The 11,813-nt window shown below is 58.2% G+C and overlaps 2 pseudogenes; both read right to left on the bottom strand.

Annotated features, from left to right (window-relative positions):
* Positions 1–7,393: 7,393 nt before the first annotated feature.
* On the bottom strand, positions 7,394–8,062 carry LOC134341355 (uncharacterized; annotated as a pseudogene).
* Positions 8,063–9,827: 1,765 nt separating this feature from the next.
* LOC134341354 (proteoglycan 4-like) lies at positions 9,828–10,625 on the bottom strand (annotated as a pseudogene).
* Positions 10,626–11,813: the final 1,188 nt, after the last annotated feature.

Here is an 11,813-nt window from a genome sequence, read left to right as displayed (position 1 = left end):
TAGGGTCACTCTTTCCGGAGGACGTGAGGAAGGGTCACTCTCTCCGGAAGACGCGAGGAAGGGTCACTCTGTCCGGAGGGCGTGAGGTAGGGTCACTCTCTCTGGAGGACGTGAGGTAGGGTCACTCTCTCTGGAGGATGAGGGATAGGGTCACTCTCTCCGGAGGACGTGAGGTAGGGTCACTCTCTCCGGAGGACGTGAGGAAGGGTCACTCTCATCGGAGGACGTGAGGAATAGGGTCACTCATTCCAGAGGACGTGAGGTAGGGTCACTCTCTCTGCAGGACATGAGATAGGGTCACTCTATCAGGAGGACGTGAGGAAGGGTCACTCTCTCCGGAGGATGAGGGATAGGGTCACTCTCTCCGGAGGATGTGCGGTAGGGTCACTCTCTCTGGAGGACGTGAGGGATAGGGTCACTCTCTCCGGAGGATGTGAGGGATATGGCCACTGTCTCTGGATGAGGGATAGGGTCACTCTCTCCGGAGGACGTGAGGTAGGGTCACTCTCTCTGGAGGATGAGGGATAGGGTCACTCTTTCCGGAGGACGTGAGGAAGGTTCACTCTCTCCGGAGGACGCGAGGAAGGGTCACTCTGTCCGGAGGGCGTGAGGTAGGGTCACTCTCTCTGGAGGACGTGAGGTAGGGTCACTCTCTCTGGAGGATGAGGGATAGGGTCACTCTCTCCGGAGGACGTGAGGTAGGGTCACTCTCTCCGGAGGACGTGAGGAAGGGTCACTCTCATCGGAGGACGTGAGGAATAGGGTCACTCATTCCAGAGGACGTGAGGTAGGGTCACTCTCTCTGCAGGACATGAGATAGGGTCACTCTATCAGGAGGAGGTGAGGAAGGGTCACTCTCTCCGGAGGATGAGGGATAGGGTCACTCTCTCCGGAGGATGTGCGGTAGGGTCACTCTCTCTGGAGGACGTGAGGGATAGGGTCACTCTCTCCGGAGGACGTGAGGTAGGGTCACTCTCTCTGGAAGATGAGGGATAGGGTCACTCTTTCCGGAGGACGTGAGGAAGGGTCACTCTGTCCGGAGGGCGTGAGGTAGGGTCACTCTCTCCGGAGGATGTGATGTAGGGTCACTCTCTCTGGAGGACGTGAGTAAGGGTCACTCTCTCCGGAGCATCAGGAATAGGGTCACTCTCTCCGGAGGACGTGAGGAAGGGTCACTCTCTCCGGAGGATGAGGTAAGGTCCCTCTCTCTGGAGGACGTGAGGGATAGGGTCACTCTTTCCGGAGGACGTGAGGAAGGGTCACTCTGTCCGGAGGGCGTGAGGTAGGGTCACTCTCTCCGGAGGATGTGAGGTAGGGTCACTCTCTCTGGAGGACGTGAGTAAGGGTCACTCTCTCCGGAGCATCAGGAATAGGGTCACTCTCTCCGGAGGACGTGAGGAAGGGTCACTCTCTCCGGAGGATGAGGTAAGGTCCCTCTCTCTGGAGGACGTGAGGGATAGGGTCACTCTCTCCGGAGGACGTGAGGAAGTGTCACTCTCTCCGGAGGATGAAGGATAGGGTCACCCTCTCTGGAGGATGTAAGGAATAGGGTGACTCTCTCCGGAGGACGTGAGGGATAGGGTCACGCTCTCCGGAGGGCGTGAGGTAAGGTCACTCTCTCCGGAGGACGTGAGGAAGGGTCACTCTCTCCGGAGGCCTTGAGGAAGGGTCACTCTCTCCGGAGGACGTGAGGAAGGGTCACTCTGTCCGGAGGATGAGGGATAGGGTCACTCTCTCCGGAGTTTGAGGGATAGGGTCACTCTCTCCCGAGGATGAGGGATATGGTCACTCTCCCTGGAGGACGTGAGGTAGGGTCACTCTCTCCGGAGGACGTGAGGGATAGGGTCACTCTCTCCGTAGGACGTGTGGTAGGGTCACTCTCTCCGGAGGATGTGAGGTAAGGTCACTCTCTCCGGAGGACGTGAGGTAGGGTCACTCTCTCCGGAGGATGAGTGATAGGGTCACTCTCTCCGGAGGACGTGAGGTAGGGTCACTCTCTCCGGAGGATGTGAGGTAGGGTCACTCTCTCCGTAGGACGTGAGGTAGGGTCACTCTCTCTGGAGGACGTGAGGGATAGGGTCACTCTCTCCGGAGGACGTGAGGTAGGGTCACTCTCTCTGGAAGATGAGGGATAGGGTCACTCTTTCCGGAGGACGTGAGGAAGGGTCACTCTGTCCGGAGGGCGTGAGGTAGGGTCACTCTCTCCGGAGGATGTGAGGTAGGGTCACTCTCTCTGGAGGACGTGAGTAAGGGTCACTCTCTCCGGAGCATCAGGAATAGGGTCACTCTCTCCGGAGGACGTGAGGAAGGGTCACTCTCTCCGGAGGATGAGGTAAGGTCCCTCTCTCTGGAGGACGTGAGGGATAGGGTCACTCTCTCCGGAGGACGTGAGGAAGTGTCACTCTCTCCGGAGGATGAAGGATAGGGTCACCCTCTCTGGAGGATGTAAGGAATAGGGTCACTCTCTCCGGAGGACGTGAGGGATAGGGTCACGCTCTCCGGAGGGCGTGAGGTAAGGTCACTCTCTCCGGAGGACGTGAGGAAGGGTCACTCTCTCCGGAGGCCTTGAGGAAGGGTCACTCTCTCCGGAGGACGTGAGGAAGGGTCACTCTGTCCGGAGGATGAGGGATAGGGTCACTCTCTCCGGAGTTTGAGGGATAGGGTCACTCTCTCCCGAGGATGAGGGATATGGTCACTCTCCCTGGAGGACGTGAGGTAGGGTCACTCTCTCCGGAGGACGTGAGGGATAGGGTCACTCTCTCCGTAGGACGTGTGGTAGGGTCACTCTCTCCGGAGGATGTGAGGTAAGGTCACTCTCTCCGGAGGACGTGAGGTAGGGTCACTCTCTCCGGAGGACGTGAGGAAGGGTCACTCTCTCCGGAGGATGAGTGATAGGGTCACTCTCTCCGGAGGACGTGAGGTAGGGTTACTCTCTCCGGAGTACTTGAGGTAGGGTCACTCTCTCCGGAGGACGTGAGGAAGGGTCACTCTCTCCGGAGGACGTGAGGTATGGTCACTCTGTCCTGAGGACGTGAGGTAGGGTCACTCTGTCCGGAGGACGTGAGGTAGGGTCACACTCTTCGGAGGACGTGAGGTAGGGTCATTATCTCCAGAGGATGAGGGATAGGGTCACTCTCTCCAGAGGACGTGAGGTAAGGTCACTCTCTCCGGAGGACGTGAGGAAGGGTCACTCTCTCCGGAGGATGTGAGGGATACAGCCACTCTCTCTGGAGGATAAGGGATAGGGTCACTCTTTCCGGAGGACTTGAGGAAGGGTCACTCTGTCCGGAGGATGAGGGATAGGGTCACACTCTCCGGAGGATGAGGGATAGGGTCACTCTCTCCCGAGGATGAGGGATATGGTCACTCTCCCTGGAGGACGTGAGGTAGGATCGCTCTCTCTGGAGGACGTGAGGTAGGGTCACTCTCTCTGGAGGATGAGGGATAGGGTCACTCTTTCCGGAGGACGTGAGGAAGGGTCACTCTCTCCGGAGGACATGAGGAAGGGTCACTCTGTCCGGAGGGCGTGAGGTAGAGTCACTCTCTCTGGAGGATGAGGTATAGGGTCACTCTCTCTGGAGGACATGAGGTAGGGTCACTCTCTCCGGAGCATCAGGAATAGGGTCACTCTCTCCAGAGGACGTGAGGAAGGGTCACTCTCTCTGGAGGATGAGGTAAGGTCGCTCTCTCCGGAGGACGTGAGGAAGGGTCACTCTCTCTGGAGGATGAGGTAAGGTCGCTCTCTCCGGAGGACGTGAGGAAGGGTCACTCTGTCCGGAGGATGAGGGATAGGGTCACTCTCTCTGGAGGATGAGGGATATGGTCACTCTCCCTGGAGGACTTGAGGAAGGGTCACTCTCTCCGGAGGACGTGAGGAAGGGTCACTCTGTCTGGAGGATGAGGGATAGGGTCACTCTCTCCGGAGGATGAGGGATAGGGTCACTCTCTCCCGAGGATGAGGGATATGGTCACTCTTCTTGGAGGACCTGAGGTAGGGTCACTCTCTCCGGAGGACGTGTGGTAGGGTCATTCTCTCCGGAGGACGTGAGGTAAGGTCACTCTCTTCGGAGGATGTGAGGTAGGGTCACTCTCTCTGGAGGACGTGAGGAAGGGTCACTTTCTCCAGAGGATGAGTGATAGGGTCACTCTCTCCGGAGGACGTGAGGTAGGGTTACTCTCTCCAGAGTACTTGAGGTAAGGTCACTCTCTCTGGAGGACGTGAGGAAGGGTCACTCTCTCCGGAGGACGTGAGGTAGGGTCACTCTGTCTGGAGGACGTGAGGTAGGGTCACTCTGTCCGGAGGGCGTGAGGAAGGGTCACACTCTCCGGAGGACGTGAGGTAAGGTCACTCTCTCCGGAGTACGTGAGGTAGGGTCACTCTGTCCGGAGGGCGTGAGGAAGGGTCACTCTCTCCGGAGGACGTGAGGAAGGGTCACTTTCTCCAGAGGATGAGTGATAGGGTCACTCTCTCCGGAGGACGTGAGGTAGGGTTACTCTCTCCAGAGTACTTGAGGTAAGGTCACTCTCTCTGGAGGACGTGAGGAAGGGTCACTCTCTCCGGAGGACGTGAGGTAGGGTCACTCTGTCTGGAGGGCGTGAGGTAGGGTCACTCTGTCCGGAGGGCGTGAGGAAGGGTCACACTCTCCGGAGGACGTGAGGTAAGGTCACTCTCTCCGGAGTACGTGAGGTAGGGTCACTCTGTCCGGAGGGCGTGAGGAAGGGTCACTCTCTCCGGAGGACGTGAGAAAGGTTCACTCTGTCCGGCGGACGTGAGGGATAGGGTCATTCTCTCCGGAGGATGAGGTAAGGTCGCTCTCTCCGGAGGACGTGAGGGATAGGGTCACTCTCTCCGGAAGATGAGGTAGGGTCACTCTCTCTGGAGGGTGTGAGGTAGGGTCACTCTCTCCGGAAGATGAATTAAGTTACTCTCACTGGAGGAACTGAGGAAGAGTCACTTTGTCCGGAGTGTGCGAGGTAGGGTCACTCTCTCCAGAGGACGTGAGGAAGGTCACTCTCTCTGGAGGATGTGAGGAAGGTTCACTCTCTCCGGAGGACGTGAGGAAGGGTCACTCTCTCCGGAGGACGTGAGGAGGGGTCACTCTGTCCGGAGGGCGTGAGGTAGTGTCATTATCTCCATAGGATGAGGGATAGGGTCACTCTCTCCAGAGGACGTGAGGTAAGGTCACTCTCTCCAGAGGACGTGAGGAAGGGTCACTCTCTCCGGAGGGCGTGAGGTAGGGTCACTCTCTCCGGAGGATGTGAGGGATATGGCCACTGTCTCTGGATGAGGGATAGGGTCACTCTCTCCGGAGGACGTGAGGTAGGGTCACTCTCTCTGGAGGATGAGGGATAGGGTCACTCTTTCCGGAGGACGTGAGGAAGGGTCACTCTCTCCGGAGGACGCGAGGAAGGGTCACTCTGTCCGGAGGGCGTGAGGTAGGGTCACTCTCTCTGGAGGACGTGAGGTAGGGTCACTCTCTCTGGAGGATGAGGGATAGGGTCACTCTCTCCGGAGGACGTGAGGTAGGGTCACTCTCTCCGGAGGACGTGAGGAAGGGTCACTCTCATCGGAGGACGTGAGGAATAGGGTCACTCATTCCAGAGGACGTGAGGTAGGGTCACTCTCTCTGCAGGACTTGAGATAGGGTCACTCTATCAGGAGGACGTGAGGAAGGGTCACTCTCTCCGGAGGATGAGGGATAGGGTCACTCTCTCCGGAGGATGTGCGGTAGGGTCACTCTCTCTGGAGGATGTGAGGGATAGGGTCACTCTCTCCGGAGGATGTGAGGGATATGGCCACTGTCTCTGGATGAGGGATAGGGTCACTCTCTCCGGAGGACGTGAGGTAGGGTCACTCTCTCTGGAGGATGAGGGATAGGGTCACTCTTTCCGGAGGACGTGAGGAAGGGTCACTCTCTCCGGAGGACGCGAGGAAGGGTCACTCTGTCCGGAGGGCGTGAGGTAGGGTCACTCTCTCTGGAGGACGTGAGGTAGGGTCACTCTCTCTGGAGGACGTGAGGGATAGGGTCACTCTCTCCGGAGGACGTGAGGTAGGGTCACTCTCTCTGGAAGATGAGGGATAGGGTCACTCTTTCCGGAGGACGTGAGGAAGGGTCACTCTGTCCGGAGGGCGTGAGGTAGGGTCACTCTCTCCGGAGGATGTGAGGTAGGGTCACTCTCTCTGGAGGACGTGAGTAAGGGTCACTCTCTCCGGAGCATCAGGAATAGGGTCACTCTCTCCGGAGGACGTGAGGAAGGGTCACTCTCTCCGGAGGATGAGGTAAGGTCCCTTTCTCTGGAGGACGTGAGGGATAGGGTCACTCTCTCCGGAGGACGTGAGGTAGGGTCACTCTGTCTGGAGGATGAGGGATAGGGTCACTCTCTCCGGAGGATGAGGGATAGGGTCACTCTCTCCCGAGGATGAGGGATATGGTCACTCTTCTTGGAGGACCTGAGGTAGGGTCACTCTCTCCGGAGGACGTGTGGTAGGGTCATTCTCTCCGGAGGACGTGAGGTAAGGTCACTCTCTTCGGAGGATGTGAGGTAGGGTCACTCTCTCTGGAGGACGTGAGGAAGGGTCACTTTCTCCAGAGGATGAGTGATAGGGTCACTCTCTCCGGAGGACGTGAGGTAGGGTTACTCTCTCCAGAGTACTTGAGGTAAGGTCACTCTCTCTGGAGGACGTGAGGAAGGGTCACTCTCTCCGGAGGACGTGAGGTAGGGTCACTCTGTCTGGAGGACGTGAGGTAGGGTCACTCTGTCCGGAGGGCGTGAGGAAGGGTCACACTCTCCGGAGGACGTGAGGTAAGGTCACTCTCTCCGGAGTACGTGAGGTAGGGTCACTCTGTCCGGAGGGCGTGAGGAAGGGTCACTCTCTCCGGAGGACGTGAGGAAGGGTCACTTTCTCCAGAGGATGAGTGATAGGGTCACTCTCTCCGGAGGACGTGAGGTAGGGTTACTCTCTCCAGAGTACTTGAGGTAAGGTCACTCTCTCTGGAGGACGTGAGGAAGGGTCACTCTCTCCGGAGGACGTGAGGTAGGGTCACTCTGTCTGGAGGGCGTGAGGTAGGGTCTCTCTGTCCGGAGGGCGTGAGGAAGGGTCACACTCTCCGGAGGACGTGAGGTAAGGTCACTCTCTCCGGAGTACGTGAGGTAGGGTCACTCTGTCCGGAGGGCGTGAGGAAGGGTCACTCTCTCCGGAGGACGTGAGAAAGGTTCACTCTGTCCGGCGGACGTGAGGGATAGGGTCATTCTCTCCGGAGGATGAGGTAAGGTCGCTCTCTCCGGAGGACGTGAGGGATAGGGTCACTCTCTCCGGAAGATGAGGTAGGGTCACTCTCTCTGGAGGGTGTGAGGTAGGGTCACTCTCTCCGGAAGATGAATTAAGTTACTCTCACTGGAGGAACTGAGGAAGAGTCACTTTGTCCGGAGTGTGCGAGGTAGGGTCACTCTCTCCAGAGGACGTGAGGAAGGTCACTCTCTCTGGAGGATGTGAGGAAGGTTCACTCTCTCCGGAGGACGTGAGGAAGGGTCACTCTCTCCGGAGGACCTGAGGAGGGGTCACTCTGTCCGGAGGGCGTGAGGTAGTGTCATTATCTCCATAGGATGAGGGATAGGGTCACTCTCTCCAGAGGACGTGAGGTAAGGTCACTCTCTCCAGAGGACGTGAGGAAGGGTCACTCTCTCCGGAGGGCGTGAGGTAGGGTCACTCTCTCCGGAGGATGTGAGGGATATGGCCACTGTCTCTGGATGAGGGATAGGGTCACTCTCTCCGGAGGACGTGAGGTAGGGTCACTCTCTCTGGAGGATGAGGGATAGGGTCACTCTTTCCGGAGGACGTGAGGAAGGGTCACTCTCTCCGGAGGACGCGAGGGAGGGTCACTCTGTCCGGAGGGCGTGAGGTAGGGTCACTCTCTCTGGAGGACGTGAGGTAGGGTCACTCTCTCTGGAGGATGAGGGATAGGGTCACTCTCTCCGGAGGACGTGAGGTAGGGTCACTCTCTCCGGAGGACGTGAGGAAGGGTCACTCTCATCGGAGGACGTGAGGAATAGGGTCACTCATTCCAGAGGACGTGAGGTAGGGTCACTCTCTCTGCAGGACTTGAGATAGGGTCACTCTATCAGGAGGACGTGAGGAAGGGTCACTCTCTCCGGAGGATGAGGGATAGGGTCACTCTCTCCGGAGGATGTGCGGTAGGGTCACTCTCTCCGGAGGATGTGAGGGATATGGCCACTGTCTCTGGATGAGGGATAGGGTCACTCTCTCCGGAGGACGTGAGGTAGGGTCACTCTCTCTGGAGGATGAGGGATAGGGTCACTCTTTCCGGAGGACGTGAGGAAGGGTCACTCTCTCCGGAGGACGCGAGGAAGGGTCACTCTGTCCGGAGGGCGTGAGGTAGGGTCACTCTCTCTGGAGGACGTGAGGTAGGGTCACTCTCTCTGGAGGACGTGAGGGATAGGGTCACTCTCTCCGGAGGACGTGAGGTAGGGTCACTCTCTCTGGAAGATGAGGGATAGGGTCACTCTTTCCGGAGGACGTGAGGAAGGGTCACTCTGTCCGGAGGGCGTGAGGTAGGGTCACTCTCTCCGGAGGATGTGAGGTAGGGTCACTCTCTCTGGAGGACGTGAGTAAGGGTCACTCTCTCCGGAGCATCAGGAATAGGGTCACTCTCTCCGGAGGACGTGAGGAAGGGTCACTCTCTCCGGAGGATGAGGTAAGGTCCCTTTCTCTGGAGGACGTGAGGGATAGGGTCACTCTCTCCGGAGGACGTGAGGTAGGGTCACTCTGTCTGGAGGATGAGGGATAGGGTCACTCTCTCCGGAGGATGAGGGATAGGGTCACTCTCTCCCGAGGATGAGGGATATGGTCACTCTTCTTGGAGGACCTGAGGTAGGGTCACTCTCTCCGGAGGACGTGTGGTAGGGTCATTCTCTCCGGAGGACGTGAGGTAAGGTCACTCTCTTCGGAGGATGTGAGGTAGGGTCACTCTCTCTGGAGGACGTGAGGAAGGGTCACTTTCTCCAGAGGATGAGTGATAGGGTCACTCTCTCCGGAGGACGTGAGGTAGGGTTACTCTCTCCAGAGTACTTGAGGTAAGGTCACTCTCTCTGGAGGACGTGAGGAAGGGTCACTCTCTCCGGAGGACGTGAGGTAGGGTCACTCTGTCTGGAGGACGTGAGGTAGGGTCACTCTGTCCGGAGGGCGTGAGGAAGGGTCACACTCTCCGGAGGACGTGAGGTAAGGTCACTCTCTCCGGAGTACGTGAGGTAGGGTCACTCTGTCCGGAGGGCGTGAGGAAGGGTCACTCTCTCCGGAGGACGTGAGGAAGGGTCACTTTCTCCAGAGGATGAGTGATAGGGTCACTCTCTCCGGAGGACGTGAGGTAGGGTTACTCTCTCCAGAGTACTTGAGGTAAGGTCACTCTCTCTGGAGGACGTGAGGAAGGGTCACTCTCTCCGGAGGACGTGAGGTAGGGTCACTCTGTCTGGAGGGCGTGAGGTAGGGTCTCTCTGTCCGGAGGGCGTGAGGAAGGGTCACACTCTCCGGAGGACGTGAGGTAAGGTCACTCTCTCCGGAGTACGTGAGGTAGGGTCACTCTGTCCGGAGGGCGTGAGGAAGGGTCACTCTCTCCGGAGGACGTGAGAAAGGTTCACTCTGTCCGGCGGACGTGAGGGATAGGGTCATTCTCTCCGGAGGATGAGGTAAGGTCGCTCTCTCCGGAGGACGTGAGGGATAGGGTCACTCTCTCCGGAAGATGAGGTAGGGTCACTCTCTCTGGAGGGTGTGAGGTAGGGTCACTCTCTCCGGAAGATGAATTAAGTTACTCTCACTGGAGGAACTGAGGAAGAGTCACTTTGTCCGGAGTGTGCGAGGTAGGGTCACTCTCTCCAGAGGACGTGAGGAAGGTCACTCTCTCTGGAGGATGTGAGGAAGGTTCACTCTCTCCGGAGGACGTGAGGAAGGGTCACTCTCTCCGGAGGACCTGAGGAGGGGTCACTCTGTCCGGAGGGCGTGAGGTAGTGTCATTATCTCCATAGGATGAGGGATAGGGTCACTCTCTCCAGAGGACGTGAGGTAAGGTCACTCTCTCCAGAGGACGTGAGGAAGGGTCACTCTCTCCGGAGGGCGTGAGGTAGGGTCACTCTCTCCGGAGGATGTGAGGGATATGGCCACTGTCTCTGGATGAGGGATAGGGTCACTCTCTCCGGAGGACGTGAGGTAGGGTCACTCTCTCTGGAGGATGAGGGATAGGGTCACTCTTTCCGGAGGACGTGAGGAAGGGTCACTCTCTCCGGAGGACGCGAGGGAGGGTCACTCTGTCCGGAGGGCGTGAGGTAGGGTCACTCTCTCTGGAGGACGTGAGGTAGGGTCACTCTCTCTGGAGGATGAGGGATAGGGTCACTCTCTCCGGAGGACGTGAGGTAGGGTCACTCTCTCCGGAGGACGTGAGGAAGGGTCACTCTCATCGGAGGACGTGAGGAATAGGGTCACTCATTCCAGAGGACGTGAGGTAGGGTCACTCTCTCTGCAGGACTTGAGATAGGGTCACTCTATCAGGAGGACGTGAGGAAGGGTCACTCTCTCCGGAGGATGAGGGATAGGGTCACTCTCTCCGGAGGATGTGCGGTAGGGTCACTCTCTCCGGAGGATGTGAGGGATATGGCCACTGTCTCTGGATGAGGGATAGGGTCACTCTCTCCGGAGGACGTGAGGTAGGGTCACTCTCTCTGGAGGATGAGGGATAGGGTCACTCTTTCCGGAGGACGTGAGGAAGGGTCACTCTCTCCGGAGGACGCGAGGAAGGGTCACTCTGTCCGGAGGGCGTGAGGTAGGGTCACTCTCTCTGGAGGACGTGAGGTAGGGTCACTCTCTCTGGAGGACGTGAGGGATAGGGTCACTCTCTCCGGAGGACGTGAGGTAGGGTCACTCTCTCTGGAAGATGAGGGATAGGGTCACTCTTTCCGGAGGACGTGAGGAAGGGTCACTCTGTCCGGAGGGCGTGAGGTAGGGTCACTCTCTCCGGAGGATGTGAGGTAGGGTCACTCTCTCTGGAGGACGTGAGTAAGGGTCACTCTCTCCGGAGCATCAGGAATAGGGTCACTCTCTCCGGAGGACGTGAGGAAGGGTCACTCTCTCCGGAGGATGAGGTAAGGTCCCTCTCTCTGGAGGACGTGAGGGATAGGGTCACTCTCTCCGGAGGACGTGAGGAAGTGTCACTCTCTCCGGAGGATGAAGGATAGGGTCACCCTCTCTGGAGGATGTAAGGAATAGGGTCACTCTCTCCGGAGGACGTGAGGGATAGGGTCACGCTCTCCGGAGGGCGTGAGGTAAGGTCACTCTCTCCGGAGGACGTGAGGGATAGGGTCACTCTCTCCAGAGGATGAGGTAAGGTCGCTCTCTCCGGAGGACGTGAGGGATAGGGTCACTCTCTCCGGAAGATGAGGTAGGGTCACTCTCTCTGGAGGGTGTGAGGTAGGGTCACTCTCTCCGGAAGATGAATTAAGTTACTCTCACTGGAGGAACTGAGGAAGAGTCACTTTGTCCGGAGTGTGCGAGGTAGGGTCACTCTCTCCAGAGGACGTGAGGAAGGTCACTCTCTCTGGAGGATGTGAGGAAGGTTCACTCTCTCCGGAGGACGTGAGGAAGGGTCACTCTCTCCGGAGGACGTGAGGAGGGGTCACTCTGTCGGGAGGGCGTGAGGTAGTGTCATTATCTCCATAGGATGAGGGATAGGGTCACTCTCTCCAGAGGACGTGAGGTAAGGTCACTCTCTCCAGAGGACGTGAGGAAGGGTCACTCTCTCCGGAGGGCG

Source organism: Mobula hypostoma (genome assembly GCF_963921235.1).
Source record: "Mobula hypostoma chromosome 30 unlocalized genomic scaffold, sMobHyp1.1 SUPER_30_unloc_3, whole genome shotgun sequence".
In the NCBI taxonomy this organism is placed as follows: domain Eukaryota; kingdom Metazoa; phylum Chordata; class Chondrichthyes; order Myliobatiformes; family Myliobatidae; genus Mobula; species Mobula hypostoma.
The sequence above is the reverse complement of the archived record's forward strand: the minus strand, read 5'-3'. Positions and strand labels throughout refer to the sequence as shown.